We start from the raw sequence: 19451 nt of genomic DNA on the forward strand, positions 1-19451 counted from the left end.
TTTCAAAAAACATGTACTACCTCCGTTTCAGTTTACAAGTCCTACGCGTATACCTAGGTTGCTAATTTTATCACCCTAATATAAACTATATAACACAAAAATTATATCGTTTGAAAATAGAACATCTGAAATTTATATTGGTATATTTTTGTAATATATGACTTGTATTAGGTGGTCAAATTGACGACCTAGGAATACGCGCACGCCCTGTAAACTGAGAGAGAGGTAGTAGGGATTATTTAAGCTCAATTTAATGTACGTAAACACACACTTTATAAAGTGAAGAAAGCAATAAAATATTATTATTTAATAACGACAACTCACAAAAACAAACTCGCCATATTAGGTATGTCCTTGAACTACTTTGTGACAACTTTATTTCATTTCTAACAACCATTTTGCAAACCGAAGACAAATTATGAGTGGCTTTGCGGGCATCCGGAGCGCTGCCACGTCCGCTTCTGAGTGCCCTGCCCCACCATTAACCCCTCCCTCGCCCATGTGCTCTTCCCGCCGAAACAGTCAGCACCGCTCCAAAGGGTTAGTGCCGCACTCATGCCCGGCCAGAGCGACGCGACCTCTCATTGTTGTCGGCATTGAAGCGGCGCGCCGGCCGAGCGCCACCCACGCCGCTTCCCGGTGCACGTGATATGTCTCCGCATTCAAATGACGCCAGTCCGTCCGCCTCCCTACATTAAACATCGCGGTTCCCGAGGAACCTACTCCATCACCCATGCGTCTGCCGCCCACTATTAACCACACCGCAGCGGCCCATTGCCATCTGTCCGCTATATAAACCCCAGCCCCGGCCATAGCCACATTCATCCTCCTTCGATCCCTTTCTCCTCTCTGCACCATGCCCGCCATGGCCTCCTCGTGCTCCAAAGCTCTCTAGGACACCCTCTCCACATAGATGAAGAAGGAGATGGCCTCCATTCCTGTCGGCTGGCAGCCCGGCCAGCAGACGGAGGCTAACGACGCCCCAATGGATGACGAGCCGGCGCCACCCTCCTCGCCGGTGCATGCCGGCCTCACCATCGGTGAGGCCCGTGCGCACTATATGGACATGCTGCGGGAGGAGGAGGAGGCCAAGTTGCAATACGTGCGGGCCGACCAGCACTATAACCTCTGCCTCCTCGAGGAGCACCGGCGCGCGAAGGAGCAACTCGCCGCCGTCACGATCATCGTGTTGTACGTGGACGTGGCGGAGCAGGAGGCACTGGTTGACTCCTACCGCTCCACCTGTGAGATCCGCCGCGACCGTTGGATGTACCGCCTCCATTAGGTTGAATTGGCAGCCAGCTACAGAAAGTTCGACGAGGCGGCGGATGAGGTGTGGGGCAAGAGCGATAACGAGGAGGACATTGCCAGCTCTAGGACGAAGCCGGCACATCTGCGGGTGCCGACGGCAGTGAGGAAGAGTAGTGCATGGTAGGTCGCCGCCGCTCGGCTTCCAAGAAGGCCACTGCTCTTCCCATCCCGTTGAAACCAATCTTGGTGGGCTGAACATCGTTGGTTGATTGGCCACTTGGCAGCGATATGGAGGTGAACAAATTCACTTCGCGGGGCTCCAGAGACGAAGGTACAGAGGTGGAGCTGGAGAGCGCCGAGGTGAAACTGGAGAAGGCTAAGGTAATGACCGAAGATTTCAGTTCTCGAGGCTCATGGCATGACATGGGGAACACGCGTCCGCGATCTTAGATATAGCGTAGGGTTTAGTCCGGTTTATATGAAAAAATGTAATTAATTTCATTTGGTTTATACGAACTGTTCAAAATGTAATGAATTTCGGCCAGCTTAAATGAAATCCGTCGTGTTTGCATGAATTTTGTCAGGTTAGGTCAAACGGTAGTTGAAATGTATGCAGACATGGTTGTATGGTCGGTTCCTACATCGATGTCCGTGGACGGATGCCAAAGAAATTTGCAGGTCAGTGTTAGAGATGCCTAAGAGCATCTATAGCCGGGCGCCTGAAACCCTCCTCAAACGCCCGGGCGGGCCACCCGGTCACTGACCGGTCACTTTTTTCGACCTAGACGGATGCCTCAAACGGGCTTCAAACGTCCGGCCTGACCGGCACTGATGTCTACTACGCAACCTTCTTCTTGTAGACGTTGTTGGGCCTCCAAGTGCAGAGGTTTGTAGGACAGTAGCAAATTTTCCTCAAGTAGATGACCTAAGGTTTATCAATCCGTGGGAGGCGTAGGATGAAGATGGTCTCTCTCAAGCAACCCTGCAACCAAATAACAAAGAGTCTCTTGTGTCCCCAACACACCCAATACAATGGTAAATTGTATAGGTGCACTAGTTCGGCGAAGAGATGGTGATACAAGTGCAATATGTATGGTAGATATAGGTTTTTGTAATCTGAAAATATAAAAACAGCAAGGTAACAAGTAATAAAAGTGAGCGTAAACAGTATTGCAATGCTAGGAAACAAGGCCTAGGGTTCATACTTTCACTAGTGCAAGTTCTCTCAACAATAATAAAATAACTGGATCATATAACAATCCCTCAACATGTAACAAAGAGTCACTCCAAAGTCACTAATAGCGGAGAACAAACGAAGAGATTATTGTAGGGTACGAAACCACCTCAAAGTTATTCTTTCGGATCGATCTATTCAAGAGTTCGTACTAGAATAACACCTTATGACACAAATCAACCAAAACCCTAATGTCACCTAGATACTCCAATGTCACCTCAAGTATCTGTGGGCATGATTACGATATGCATCACACAATCTCATATTCATCTATTCAACCAACACAAAGTACTTCAAAGAGTGCCCCGAAGTTTCTACCGGAGAGTCAAGACGAAAACGTGTGCCAACCCCTATGCATAGGTTCATGGGCGGAACCCGCAAGTTGATCACCAAAACATACATCAAGTGGATCACATGATATCCCATTGTCACCACAGATAGGCACATGCAAGACATACAACAAGTGTTCTCAAATCCTTAAAGACTCAATCCGATAAGATAACTTCAAAGGGAAAACTCAATCCATTACAAGAGAGTAGAGGGGGAGAAACATCATAAGATCCAACTATAATAGCAAAGCTCGCGATACATCAAGATCGTGCCAAATCAAGAACACAAGAGAGAGAGAGAGAGATCAAACACATAGCTACTGGTACATACCCTCAGCCCCGAGGGTGAACTACTCCCTCCTCATCATGGAGAGCGCCGAGATGATGAAGATGGCCACCGGTGAGGGATCCCCCCTCCGGTAGGGTGCCGGAATAGGGTCCCGATTGGTTTTTTGTGGCTACAGAGGCTTGCGGCGGCGGAACTCCCGATCTATTCTGCTCCCCGATGGTTTTAGGGTATATTAATATATATATATATATAGGCGAAAGAAGTCGGTCAGGGGAGCCACGAGGGGCCCACGAGGGTGGAGGGCGCGCCCGGGGGGTGGGCGCGCCCCCTGCCTTGTGTTCTCCTGGTTGATCCCCTGACGTGCACTCCAAGTCTCCTGGATTGCTTCCGCTCCAAAAATAACTCTCCCGAAGGTTTCATTCCGTTTGGACTCCGTTTGATATTCCTTTTCTGCAAAACACTGAAATAAGGGGAAAACAGAAACTGGCACTGGGCTCTGGGTTAATAAGTTAGTCCCAAAAATAATATAAAAGTGCATAGTAAAGCCCATTAAACATCCAAGATGGATAATATAATAGCATGAATACTTCATAAATTATAGATACATTGGAGACGTATCAGCATCCCCAAGCTTAATTCCTGCTCGTCCTCGAGTAGGTAAATGATAAAAGAAAGAATTTATGAAGTCTGAATGCTAGCAGGTGCATAAGTTTGATCAATGATAATTTCAATCACCTTTTCTAGCATCATTATATGTCATAACAGTAGCTCAACTCATAGAACTTTGCATGATCAAGTAACAAGCTATTCACATGTTAAAGTATAGATCGTAAACTTTCTTGAAAACTAACAAACCGTGTTATTAGTCATCAAACAATTACAATTCATCTTATTTTCAAGAAGAGTCTATGTCAGAGCTTTGATTTAGCAAACTCCACATACTCAACTATCATTTAGTCTTTCACAATTGCTAACACTCACGCGATATGTATGGGTTCAAAGTTTTAATCAGACACAGAGAAAGATAGGGGCTTATAGATTCGCCTCCCAACCTTTTACCTCAAGGGTAATGTCAACAACAATAGTTCATGATGCCTTACATCCAATTGGATATATATATATATATATATATATATATATATATATATATATATATATATATATATATATATATATATATATATATATATATATATATCAGAATCTTTCCAACACGAGGTGCTTGCCAAAGGATAAAATGAAAAAAGGAAAGGTGAAGATCACCATGACTCTTGCATAAAAGTAAAAGATAGGCCCTTCGCAGAGGGAAGCAGAGGTTGCCATGCGCTTTTTATAGTTGGATGTAGAAAATCTTAATGCGAGGGAACGTCACTTTATATTTCCACTTGTGATAGGGACCTTTATTATGCAGTCCGTCGCTTTTATTTCTTCCATATCACAAGATCGTATAAAGCTTATTTTCTCCACACTAAAAGATCATACATATTTAGAGAGCAATTTTTATTGCATGCACCGATGACAACTTACTTGAAGGATCTTACTCAATCCATAGGTAGGTATTGAAGGAAATATGCCCTAGAGGCAATAATAAAGTTATTATTTATTTCCTCATAACATGATAAATCTTTATTATTCATGCTAGAATTGTATTAACCGGAAACATGATACATGTGTGAATACATAGACAAACAGAGTGTCACTAGTATGCCTCTAGTTGACTAGCTCGTTGATCAAAGATGGTTATGTTTCCTAGCCATAGACAAAGAGTTGTCATTTGATTAACGGGATCACATCATTAGGAGAATGATGTGATTGACTTGACCCATTCCGTTAGCTTAGCACTTGATCGTTTAGTATGTTGCTATTGCTTTCTTCATGACTTATACATGTTCCTATGACTATGAGATTATGCAACTCCCGTTTACCGGAGGAACACTTTGTGTGCTACCAAACGTCACAACGTAACTGGGTGATTATAAAGGTGCTCTACAGGTGTCTCCGAAGGTACTTGTTGGGTTGGCGTATTTCGAGATTAGGATTTGTCACTCCGATTGTCGGAGAGGTATCTCTAGGCCCACTCGGTAATGCACATCACTTAAGCCTTGCAAGCATTGCGACTAATGAGTTAGTTGTGGGATGATGTATTACGGAACGAGTAAAGAGACTTGCCGGTAACGAGATTGAACTAGGTATTGAGATACCGACGATCGAATCTCGGGCAAGTAATATACCGATGACAAAGGGAACAACGTATGTTGTTATGCGGTCTGACCGATAAAGATCTTCGTAGAATATGTGGGAGCCAATATGAGCATCCAGGTTCCGCTATTGGTTATTGACCAGAGACATGTCTCGGTCATGTCTACATAGTTCTCGAACCCGTAGGGTCCGCACGCTTAAAGTTCGATGACGATTGTATTATGAGTTTATGTGATTTGATGTACCGAAGGTAGTTCGGAGTCCCGGATGAGATCGGGGACATGACGAGGAGTCTCAAAATGGTCGAGACGTAAAGATCGATATATTGGACGACTATATTCGGACATCGGAAAGGTTCCGAGTGATTAGGGTATTTTCGGGGGTACCGGGGAGTTACGGGAATACGAGGAAGAAGCAATGGGCCTCATGGGCAAAGTGGTGGAAGAGAGGAGGCAGGGCGCGCGGCCCCCCTAGCCCAAACCGAATTGGACTAGGGGGCCGGCCCCCCTTTCCTCCTTTTCCTCCCTCTCCTTCCTTCTCCTTGTCCTTCCCTTCCTTCCCCTCTCCTACTTGGACTAGGAAAGAGGGGGGAATCCTACTTGGAGTAGGATTGCCCTCCTTGGGCGCGCCTCCTCCCCTTGGCCGGCCCTCTCCTCCTCCCCCCTTTATATACGGAGGAGGGGGCACCCCATAGACACAACAATTGATCCCTTGGATCTCTTAGCCATGTGCGGTGCCCCCCTCCACCATAATCCACCTCGGTCATATCGTAGCGGTGCTTAGGCGAAGCCCTGCGTCGGTAGAACATCATCATCATCACCACGCCGTCGTGCTGAAAGAACTCTCCCTCAAAGCTCGGCTGGATCGGAGTTCGAGGAACGTCATCGGGTTGAACGTGTGCTGAACTCGGAGGTGCCGTGCGTTCGATACTTGATCGGTCGGATCGTGAAGACGTACGACTACATCAACTGTGTTGTGCTAACGCTTCCGCTTTCGGTCTACGAGGGTACGTGGACACACTCTCCCCTCTCGTTGCTATGCATCACCGTGATCCTGTGTGTGCGTAGGAAATGTTTTTGAAGTTACTACGTTCCCCAACAGTGGCATCCGAGCCAGGTTTTATGCGTTGATGTTATATGCACGAGTAGAACACAAGTGAGTTGTGGACGATACAAGTCATACTGCTTACCAGCATGTCATACTTCGGTTCGGCGGTATTGTTGGATGAAGCGGCCCGGATCGACATTACGCGTACGCTTACGCGAGACTGATTCTACCGACGTGCTTTGCACACAGGTGGCTGGCGGGTGTCAGTTTCTCCAACTTTAGTTGAACCGAGTGTGGCTACGCCCGGTCCTTGAGATGGTTAAAACAACACTAACTTGACGAACTATCGTTGTGGTTTTGATGCGTAGGTAAGAACGGTTCTTGCTCAGCCCGTAGCAGCCACGTAAAACTTGCAACAACAAAGTAGAGGACGTCTAACTTGTTTTTGCAGGGCATGTTGTGATGTGATATGGTCTAGACGTGATGAGATATAAGTTGTTGTATGAGATGATCATGTTTTGTTGAAGTTATCGGCAACTGGCAGAAGCCTTATGGTTGTCTCTTTATTGCATAAGATGCAAGCGCCAAATAATTGCTTTACTTTATCGCTATGCGATAGCAATAGTTGCAAGAGCAATAGTTGACGAGACGGCCATCTGACGACACACTGATATAGATCAAGATGATGGAGATCATGGTGTCATGCCGGTGACGATAGAGATCATGACGGTACTTTGGAGATGGAGATCAAAGGCGCAAGATGATCCTGGCCATATCATGTCACATATTTTGATTGCATGTGATGTTTATCTTTTATACATCTTATTTTGCTTAGTTCGACGGTAGCTTTATAAGATGATCTCTCACTAAATTTCAAGATAAAAGTGTTCTCCCTGAGTATGCACCGTTGCCAAAGTTCGTCGTGCCCAGACACCATGTGATGATCGGGTGTGATAAGCTCTACGTCCATCTACAACGGGTGCAAGCCAATTTTGCACACGCAGAATACTCAGGTTAAACTTGACGAGCCTAGCATATGCAAATATGGCCTCGGAACACTGAGACCGAAAGGTCGAGCATGAATCATATAGTAGATATGATCAACATAGTGATGTTCACCATTGAAAACTACTCCATTTCACGTGATGATCGGTTATGGTTTAGTTGATTTGGATCACGTGATCACTTAGATGATTAGAGGGATGTCAATCTAAGTGGGAGTTCTTAAGTAATATGATTAATTGAACTTTAATTTATCATGAACTTAGTCCTGATAGTATTTTGCAAATAATGTTATAGATCAATAGCTCGCGTTGTTGCTTCCCTATGTTTTATATGTGTTCCTAGAGAAAACTAAATTGAAAGATGTTAGTAGCAATGATGCGGACTGGATCCATGATCCGAGGTTTATCCTCATTGCTGCACAGAAGAATTATGTCCTTGATGCACCGCTAGATGACAGACCTATTGCAGGAGCAGGTGCAGACGTTATGAACGTTTGGCTAGCTCAATATGATGACTACTTGATAGTTTAGTGCGCCATGCTTAACGGCTTAGAATCGGGACTTCAAAGACGTTTTGAACGTCATGGACCATATGAGATGTTCCAGGAGTTGAAGTTAATATTTCAAGCAAATACCCGAGTTGAGAGATATGAAGTCTCCAACAAGTTCTATAGCTAAAAGATGGAGGAGAATAGCTCAAGCAGTGAGCATGTGCTCAGATTTTCTGGGTACTACAATCGCTTGAATCAAGTGGGAGTTAATCTTCCAGATAAGATAGTGATTGACAGAATTCTCTAGTCACCATCACCAAGTTAGTAGAACTTCGTGATGAACTATAATATGCAAGGGATAACTGAAACGATTCCCAAGCTCTTCGTGATGCTGAAATCGACGAAGGTAGAAATCAAGAAAAACATCAAGTGTTGATGGTTGACAAGACCACTAGTTTCAAGAAAAGGGCAAAGGGAAGAAGGGGAACTTCAAGAAGAACGGCAAGCAAGTTGCTGCTCAAGTGAAGAAGCCCAAGTCTGGTCCTAAGCCTGAGACTAAGTGTTTCTACTGCAAAGGGACTGGTCACTGGAAGCGGAACTGCCCCAAGTATTTGGCGGATAAGAAGGATGGCAAAGTGAACAAAGGTATATTGGATATACATGTTATTGATGTGTACTTTACTAGTGTTTATAGCAGCCCCTCGGCATTTGATATTGGTTTAGTTGCTAAGAGTAGTAACTCGAAACGGGAGTTGCAAAATAAAGAGAAACTAGTAAAGGGCTAGGTGACGATGTGTGTTGGAAGTAGTTCCAAGATTGATATGATCATCATCGCACACTCCATATACTTTCGGGATTAGTGTTGAAACTAAATAAGTGTTATTTGGTGTTTGCGTTGAGCATGAATATGATTTGATCATGTTTGTTGCAATACGGTTATTCATTTAAATTAGAGAATAATTGTTGTTCTGTTTACATGAATAAAACCTTCTATGGTCATACACCCAATAAAATGGTTTGTTGGATCTCGATCGTAGTGATACACATATTCATAATATTGAAGCCAAAAGATGCAAAGTTAATAATGATAGTGCAACTTATTTGTGGCACTGCCGTTTAGGTCATATTGGTGTAAAGCGCATGAAGAAACTCCATGCTGATGGGATTTTTGAATCACTTGACGCTTGCGAACCATGCCTTATGGGCAAGATGACTAAGACTCCGTTCTCCGGAACAATGGAGCGAGCAACTGACATATTGGAAATAATACATACTGATGTATGCGATCCGATGAGTGTTGAGGCTCGCGGCGGGTATCGTTATTTTCTCACCTTCACAGATGATTTGAGCAGATATGGGTATATCTACTTGATGAAACATAAATCTGAAACATTTGAAAAGTTCAAATAATTTCAGAGTGAAGTGGAAAATCATCGTAACAAGAAAATAAAGTTTCTACGATCTGATCATGAAAGAGAATATTTGAGTTACGAGTTTGGTCTTCATTTGAAACAATGCGGAATAATTTCGCAACTCACGCCACCTGGAACACCACAGCGTAATGGTGTGTCCGAACGTCGTAATCGCACTTTACTAGATATGGCGCGATCTATGATGTCTCTTACTGATTTACCGCTATCGTTTTGGGGTTATGCATTAGAGACAGCTGCATTCACGTTAAAAAGGGCACCATATAAATCCGTTGAGACAACACCATATGAACTGTGGTTTAGCAAGAAACCTAAGCTGTCGTTTCTTAAAGTTTGGGGCTGCGATGCTTATGTGAAAAAGCTTCAACCTGATAAGCTCGAACCCAAATCGGAGAAATGTGTCTTCATAGGATACCCAAAGGAAACTATTGGGTACACCTTCTATCACAGATCCGAAGGCAAGATATTCGTTGCTAAGAATGGATCCTTTCTAGAGAAGGAGTTTCTCTCGAAAGAAGTGAGTGGGAGGAAAGTAGAACTTGATAAGGTAATTGTACCTTCTCCCAACTTGGAAAGTAGTTCATCACTGAAATCAGTTCCAATGATGCTTACACCAATTAGTGAGGAAGTTAATGATGATGATCATGAAGTTTCGGATCAAGTTACTACCGAACCTCGTAGGTCAACCAGAGTACGTTCCGCACCAGAGTGGTACGGTAATCCTATTCTGGAGTTCATGTTACTTGACCATGACGAACCTACGAACTATGAGGAAGCGATGATGAGCCCAGATTCCGCAAAATGGCTTGAGGCCATGAAATCTGAGATAGGATCCATGTATGAAAATAAAGTATGGACTTTGGTGGAATTGCCCGATGATCGGCAAGCCATAGAAAATAAATGAATCTTCAAGAGGAAGACAGACGCTGATAGTAGTGTTACTATCTACAAAGCTAGACTTGTCAAAAGGTTTTGACAAAGTTCAAGGTGTTGAGTACAATGAGATTTTCTCACTCATAGCGATGCTTAAGTCTGTCTGAATCATGTTAGCAAATTGCCACATTTTATGAAATCTGGCAAATGGATGTCAAAACTACATTCCTTAATGGATCTCTTAAAGAAGAGTTGTATATGATGCAACCAGTAGGTTTTGTCGATCCTAAAGGTGCTGACAAAGTGTGCAAAGCTCCAGCGATCCATTTTTGGACTGGTGCAAGCATCTCGGAGTTGGAATATGCGCTTTGATAAGTTGATCAAAGCATATAGTTTTATACAGACTTGCGGTGAAGCCTGTATTTACAAGAAAGTGAGTGGGAGCACTACAACATTTCTGATAAGTATATGTGAATGACATATTGTTGATCGGAAATAATGTAGAATTTTCTGGAAAGCATAAAGGAGTATTTGAAAGGAGTTTTTTCAAATAAAGACCTCGGTGAGGCTGCTTACATATTGAGCATCAAGATCTATAGAGATAGATCAAGACGCTTGATAAGTTTTTTCAATGAGTACATACCTTGACAAGTTTTTTGAAGTAGTTCAAAATGGAACAGTCAAAGAAAGAGTTCTTGCCTGTGTTACAAGGTGTGAAATTGAGTAAGACTCAAAGCCCGACCACAGTAGAAGATAGAAAGAGAATGAAACGTCATTCCCTATGCCTCAGCCATAGGTTCTATAAAGTATGCCATGCTGTGTACCAGATCTATTGTATACCCTACACTGAGTTAAGCAAGGGAGTACAATAGTGATCTAGGAATAGATCACTGGACAGCGGTCAAAATTATCCTTAGTGGAATAAGGATATGTTTCTCGATTATGGAGGTGACAAAAGGTTCGTCGTAAAGGGTTACGTCGATGCATGTTTTGACACTGATCCAGATGACTCTAAGTCTCAATCTGGATACATATTGAAAGTGGGAGCAATTAGCTAGAGTAGCTCCGTGCAGAGCATTGTTGACATAGAAATTTGCAAAATACATGCGGATCTGAATGTGGCAGACCCGTTGACTAAACTTCTCTCACAAGCAAAACATGATCACATAGTACTCTTCGGGTGTTAATCACATAGCGATGTGAACTAGATTATTGACTCTTGTAAACCCTTTGGGTATTGCTCACATGACGATGTGAACTATTGGTGTTAAATCACATGGCGATGTGAACTAGATTATTGACTCTAGTGCAAGTGGGAGACTGAAGGAAATATGCCCTAGAGGCAATAATAAAGTTATTATTTATTTCCTTATAACATGATAAATGTTTATTATTCATGCTAGAATTGTATTAACCGGAAACATGATACATGTGTGAATACATAGACAAACAGAGTGTCACTAGTATGCCTCTAGTTGACTAGCTCGTTGATCAAAGATGGTTATGTTTCCTAGCCATAGACAAAGAGTTGTCATTTGATTAACGGGATCACATCATTAGGAGAATGATGTGATTGACTTGACCCATTCCGTTAGCTTAGCACTTGATCGTTTAGTATGTTGCTATTGCTTTCTTCATGACTTATACATGTTCCTACGACTATGAGATTATGCAACTCCCGTTTACCGGAGGAACACTTTATGTGCTACCAAACGTCACAACATAACTGGGTGATTATAAAGGTGCTCTACAGGTGTCTCCGAAGGTACTTGTTGGGTTGGCGTATTTCAAGATTAGGATTTGTCACTCCGATTGTCGGAGAGGTATCTCTAGGCCCACTCGGTAATGCACATCACTTAAGCCTTGCAAGCATTGCGACTAATGAGTTAGTTGTGGGATTATGTATTACGGAACGAGTAAAGAGACTTGCCGGTAATGAGATTGAACTAGGTATTGAGATACCGACGATCGAATCTCGGGCAAGTAATATACCGATGACAAAGGGAACAATGTACGTTGTTATGCGGTTTGATCGATAAAGATCTTCGTAGAATATCTGGGAGCCAATATGAGCATCCAGGTTCCGCTATTGGTTATTGACCGGAGACGTGTCTCGGTCATGTCTACATAGTTCTCGAACCCGTAGGGTCCGCACGCTTAAAGTTCGATGATTATTGTATTATGAGTTTATGTCATTTGATGTACCGAAGGTAGTTCGGAGTCCCGGATGAGATCGGGGACATGACGAGGAGTCTCAAAATGGTCGAGACGTAAAGATCGATATATTGAACGACTATATTCGGACATCGGAAAGGTTCCGAGTGATTCGGATATTTTCGGGGGTACCGGGGAGTTACGGGAATACGAGGAAGAAGCAATGGGCCTCATGGGCCGAGTGGTGGAAGAGAGGAGGCAGGGCGTGCGGCCCCCCTTGCCCAAACCGAATTGGACTAGGGGGCCGGCCCCCCTTTCCTCCTTTTCCTCCCTCTCCTTCCTTCTCCTTCTTCTTCCCTTCCTTCCCCTCTCCTACTTGGACTAGGAAAGAGGGGGGAATCCTACTTGGAGTAGGATTGCCCCCCTGGGCGCACCTCCTCCCATTGGCCGGCCCTCTCCTCCTCCCCCCTTTATATACGGAGGAGGGGGGCACCCCATAGACACAACAATTGATTCCTTGGATCTCTTAGCCGTGTGCGGTGCCCCCCTCCACCATAATCCACCTCGGTCATATCGTAGCGGTGCTTAGGCGAAGCCCCGCATTGGTAGAACATCATCATCGTCACCACGCGGTCGTGCTGACGGAACTCTCCCTCAAAGCTCGGCTGGATCGGAGTTCGAGGGACGTCATCGAGCTGAACGTGTGCCGAACTCGGAGGTGCCGTGCGTTCGGTACTTGATCGGTCGGATCGTGAAGACGTACAACTACATCAACTGCGTTGTGCTAACGCTTCCGCTTTCGGTCTACGAGGGTACGTGGACACACTCTCCCCTCTCGTTGCAATGCATCACCATGATCCTGTGTGTGCGTAGGAAATTTTTTGAAATTACTACGTTCCCCAACAGGTATGGTGGACTCTCATGGCAATACTGGTTTAAGGGATGTTTGGAAGCACAAGTAGTATCTCTACTTGGTGCAAGGAATTTGGCTAGCATGAGGGGGAAAGGCAAGCTCAACGCGTTGGGCGATCCATGACAATATACTTTATTTCGGATATAAGAAAACATAACCCATTACGTTGTCTTCCTTGTCCAACATCAACCTTTTAGCATGTCATATTTTAATGAGTGCCCACAATTACAAAAGATGTCCAAGATAGTATATTTATATGTGAAATCTCTCTTCCTTCAATATTCGTTCATGAATTGTTCAAGTGACCAATACAATGCTTGCTAACCTTAAATAAATTTACCACCTCTACTTCTTATATGTAAAGTCATTACTCCCCATGGGATAAGCATATGAAACATATATAATTTTAGATTTATGATATATTCAATTTATTCAACCATTTACTCATAGGATATAAGTGAAGCACACGAGTAAATGACAAACTACTCCAAAAAGATATAAGTGAAGATTAATGAGTAGTTAAATAATTATGTAGCTATGTGAAGACTCTCTCCCATTTAAGAATTTCAGATCTTGGTATTTTATTCAAACAGCAAGCAAAACAAAATAAAATGACATGACGCTCCAAGCAAAACACATATCATGTGGTGAATAAAAATATAGCTCCAAGTAAAGTTACCGATGAACGAAGACGAAAGAGGGGATGCCTTCTAGGGCATCCCCAAGCTTAGACTCGTGGTTATCCTTAAATATTACCTTCGGGTGCCTTGGTCATCCCCAAGCTTAGGCTCTTTCCACTCCTTATTCCATAGTCCATCGAATCTTTACCCAAAACTTGAAAACTTCACAACACAAAACTCAACAGAAAACTCGTAAGCTCCGTTAGTATAAGAAAATAAATCACCACTTTTGGTACTGTAATGAACTCATTCTAAATTCATATTGGTGTAATATCTACTGTATTCCAACTTATCTATGGTTCATACCCTCCGATACTACTCACAGATTCATCAAAATAAGCAAACAACACATAGAAAACAGAATCTGCCAAAAACAGAACAGTCTGTAGTAATCTGTATCAAACGTATACTTCTGTAACTCCAAAAATTCTGAAATAAATTGGTGGACCTGAGGAATTTGTCTAGTAATCATCTGAAAAAAGAATCAACTAAATAGCACTCTCCAGTAAAGTTTTAGCTAATCTCGTGAGCGCTAAAGTTTCTGTTTTTTACAGCATGATCATAAAGACTTCACCCAAGTCTTCCCAAAGGTTCTACTTGGCACAAGAACTAATTAAAACATAAAACCACATCTAAACAGAACCTAGATGGATTATTTATTCCTAAACAAAACCAAAAAGCAAGAAACTAAAATAAAATTGGGTTGCCTCCCAACAAGCGCTATCGTTTAACGCCCCTAGCTAGGCATGATGATTTCAATGATGCTCACAAAAAGATAAGAATTGAAACATAAAGAGAGAATCATGAAGAATATGACTAGCACATTTAAGTCTAACCCACTTCCTACACATAGGGATTTTGTGAGCAAACAACTTATGGGAACAATAATCAACTAGCATAGGAAGGCAAAACAAGCATAACTTCAAAACTTTAAGCACATAGAGAGGAAACATGATATTGTTGCAATTACTACAAGCATATGTTCCTCCCTCATAATAATTTTCAGTAGCATCATGAATGAATTCAACAATATAACCAGCACCTAAAGCATTCTTTTCATGATCTACTTGCATAGAAAATTTACTACTCTCCACATAAGCAAAATTCTTCTCATTCGGAATAGTGAGAGTATCATAAGAGACTCGAATACTATAAATTGTTTCCACATTAAATGAGTAATGTTCAGAAAAAGGGTAATCATAATCATGACAAGTTTTATAAATATAATCATCACTACTCTTTATAGCATAAGTTTCATCACAATAATCATCATAAGTAGCAACTTTGTTCTCATCATAATCAATTGAAACCTCTTCCGAAATAGTGGATTCATCACTAAATAAAGTCATGACCTCTCCAAATCCACTTTCATAATTATCACAATAAGATTCAACATCCTCCAAAATAGTGGGATCACTACTTCCTAAAGTTGACACTCTTCCAAACCCACTTTCATCAATATAATCATCATAAGTAGGAGGCATGCTATCATCATTATAAATTTGCATATCAAAACATGGGAGACTAAAAATATCATCTTCATTAAACGTAGCATCCCCAAGCTTGGGACAAAAATTAATTTCAGCAAATATATTCTCAAATATGTCATCCTCATCAAACATAGCTTCCCCAAGCTTGGGCCTTTTCATATCATAAGCATAAACATTCTCATCATTAATAGTATGGATAGCACCAATAGTATAGCAATTATCATCATCACAATGAGTAGTAGGAGCAACATCATTTGGGAGGGATACCTTTTTACCTTTGTTTTTCCTTTTTTCTTTTTCTTCTTCACATCATGTGCGGGTTTATCCCTCTTTTTTGAGCTCCTTATTGATGAGATTGGTTGAATAGAAAGCTCCTCCTCGTTACCTGATTCATCATAAGAAATAATAGGAGGATATTGGGAAGTCTCTTCCCTTTCATTAGTATTCTCTTCATCTTCTATTTGTTTTCTTTTCTTTATTTAATTGGCAATATAAGGATTTTCAATGCAATTCACCGCACAATACATATAAATTTCCTCTAGATCAAAATCAAGAAGTTTATCACGGGCAAATACTGGAAGATAGTTAGTTATACGTTTTATTTCTTCATAACCCATAAGCAAACTAAGTTCATTATGATGTGCAAGGGAAATCAAGTCATCACAATTTTTGGAAACGATTAGATCATGAAACAATTTGCATCGGATAGTTAAATGACCATGTTCATTGCAAAGTTCACAAGTACGGCTAAGAAAATTTAAATTTTCAGCACAAACATCTAGCCTTTCTTGCAACCATTTAGTTTCTAAGTACTTATGCCTCTTACAAAATCTATCTTCTCTTTTTGGTATGTATTTGCAAACTCTATGCACTCCACAAAAATCGACATGCTTATAAGAGATATTTTCATCATGACTAGTGCAATCATCATTAGTACCATAGATATTCAAGGAGTTCATACTAACAACATTGCAATCATGCTCATCATTCAAAGATTTAGTGCCAAACATTTTGATGCATTCTTCTTCTAAGCACAACTTTCCTTTCCATCATTCTCACGAAAGATATTAAAAAGATGAAGCGTATGAGACAAACTCAATTCTATTTTTTGTAGTTTTCTTTTATAAACTAAACTAGTGATAAAACAAGAAAATAAAAGATTCGATTGCAAGATCTAAAGATATACCTTCAAGCACTCACCTCCCCGGCAACGGCGCCAGAAAAGAGCTTAGTTGACGGGGTGTGAGTGCCGCTTACCTAGCCTCCCCGGCAACGGCGCCAGAAAAGAGCTTGATGTCTACTATGCAACCTTCTTCTTGTAGACGTTGTTGGGCCTCCAAGTGCAGAGGTTTGTAGGACAGTAGCAAATTTCCCTCAAGTAGATGACCTAAGGTTTATCAATCCGTGGGAGGCGTAGGATGAAGATGGTCTCTCTCAAGCAACCCTGAAACCAAATAACAAAGAGTCTCTTGTGTCCCCAACACACCCAATACAATGGTAAATTGTATAGGTGCACTAGTTCGGCGAAGAGATGGTGATACAAGTGCAATATGGATGGTAGATATAGGTTTTTGTAATCTGAAAATAGAAAACAACAAGGTAACAAGTAATAAAAGTGAGCGTAAACGGTATTGCAATGCTAGGAAACAAGGCCTAGGGTTCATACTTTCACTAGTGCAAGTCTCTCAACAATAATAACATAACTGGATCATATAACAATCCCTCAACATGTAACAAAGAGTCACTCCAAAGTCACTAATAGCGGAGAACAAACGAAGAGATTATTGTAGGGTACGAAACCACCTCAAAGTTATTCTTTCGGATCGATCTATTCAAGAGTTCGTACTAGAATAACACCTTAAGACACAAATCAACCAAAACCCTAATGTCACCTAGATACTCCAATGTAACCTCAAGTATCCGTGGGCATGATTATACGATATGCATCACACAATCTCATATTCATCTATTCAACCAACACAAAGTACTTCAAAGAGTGCCCCAAAGTTTCTACCGAAGAGTCAAGACGAAAACATGTGCCAACCCCTATGCATAGGTTCATGGGCGGAACCCGCAAGTTGATCACCAAAACATACATCAAGTGGATCACGTGATATCCCATTGTCACCACGATACGCACATGCAAGACATACATCAAGTGTTCTCAAATCCTTAAAGACTCAATCCGATAAGATAACTTCAAAGGGAAAACTCAATCCATTACAAGAGAGTAGAGGGGGAGAAACATCATAAGATCCAACTATAATAGCAAAGCTCGCGATACATCAAGATCGTGCCAAATCAAGAACACGAGAGAGAGAGAGAGAGAGAGAGAGAGAGATCAAACACATAGCTACTGGTACATACCCTCGGCCCCGAGGGTGAACTACTCCCTCCTCGTCATGGAGAGCGCCGGGATGATGAAGATGGCCACCGGTGAGGGATCCCCCCTCCGGTAGGGTGCCGGAATAGGGTCCCGATTGGTTTTTGGTGGCTACAGAGGCTTGCGACGGCGGAACTCCCGATCTATTCTGCTCCCCGATGGTTTTAGGGTATATTAATATATATATATATATAAGCGAAAGAAGTCGGTCAGGGGAGCCACGAGGGGCCCACGAGGGTGGAGGGCGCGCCCGGGGGGTGGGCGCGCCCCCTGCCTCGTGCTCTCCTCGTTGATCCCCTGACGTGCACTCCAAGTCTCCTGGATTGCTTCCGTTCCAAAAATAACTCTCCCAAAGGTTTCATTCCATTTGGACTCCGTTTGATATTGCTTTTCTGCAAAACACTGAAATAAGGGAAAAAATAGAAACTGGCACTCGGCTCTGGGTTAATAAGTTAGTCCCAAAAATAATATAAAAGTGCATAGTAAAGCCCATTAAACATCCAAGATGGATAACATAATAGCATGAATACTTCATAAATTATAGATACGTTGGAGACGTATCAGGCACCCCTCACATCCAACCCAAATATGGGGCGGATATGGGGGCGCCCGGGCGCACCCAGGCATGCCTGCCATGTCGAACTGACGAAGGGGTCCCAGTCGGAAACGCCCTGAAACCCGACGGTCTGAAACTCGTCTCCTCCGTCGGACCGCTAGCGCCGCGTGCCGCAACTCCGGCGGGCCGCGTAGTGCCTTGCCCGACTATTTAAGTCGACCAGCGGCACCGAAACCCTACCATCCATCCACACTTTCCTCCTCCTATCCACGGCCCCCACTTTCCACTCCCCCGTCTGTCTAGTAGACATGCACCGACGCCGCCGGGTGAGGAGCGAGCCCTTTCTGATGCCGGAGCACCGGCTCGAGCTCCTTTAGCAGATCCGGGCTAGACGCGAAGCCCGGGTCGCCATGGGGCTACTTCCGGATGCAGTGGATCCGGAGGAGGAGGAGGATGAGTCGGAGGAGGAGGATGTGGGAGACGCTGGCGACGGGGATCTACAGGCAGAGCAGCAAGCCATCCTCGATTCCCTCAGGCCGGAGTTGGCTGCGGAGGCCAGGCAGCGTCGCCGATAGAAGATGGAGGCGCAGCAAGCCACGGAGGAGGCGGAGATGCTTGCCTACATGGATGAGGTCGAGCAGGAGGGGGATGAACCGGAGCCCTCCTACCCGCACGTCTAGCTGGTGCCCGACACCGTCGTCGTGGACATCTTCAACGATGAAGGGTAGCTAGGGTAGTACGTAAGATATATTTTGCATGCTTTGTATATATTTAGGGGATGAAATATGAAAGAGACAGATGCAAAAACGCTCCTGGTCACGTTCGCGGGCGTTTGCGAACCCAGATTGCAAAGTTCGGCTGTAGATACTCTAAGTATACATGGTAGCACGCTGGCTAGTCATTGCTAGTGTCAAGCGTCCCAACTCCCCGACCTGAGTTTCTCTGTGATATGGCAACCGTCCTTAGCGCTCTCTCTCGCCCTGGCAACTAGTGAGTTCTTCGGTTTGCCCACGTTTGAGGTCGCGACTTCTTCGTGATTTCTCTTTCTTCCTGGGATTCTGATTTGCTCCGCCTCCGTGCTGTCGTTCGGGGTCCTTCTGCTCGTGGTTCGGGTGATTCAGGGGCGAT

The sequence above is a fragment of the Aegilops tauschii genome, chromosome 2 (assembly GCF_002575655.3).
Source record: "Aegilops tauschii subsp. strangulata cultivar AL8/78 chromosome 2, Aet v6.0, whole genome shotgun sequence".
Taxonomy (NCBI): domain Eukaryota; kingdom Viridiplantae; phylum Streptophyta; class Magnoliopsida; order Poales; family Poaceae; genus Aegilops; species Aegilops tauschii.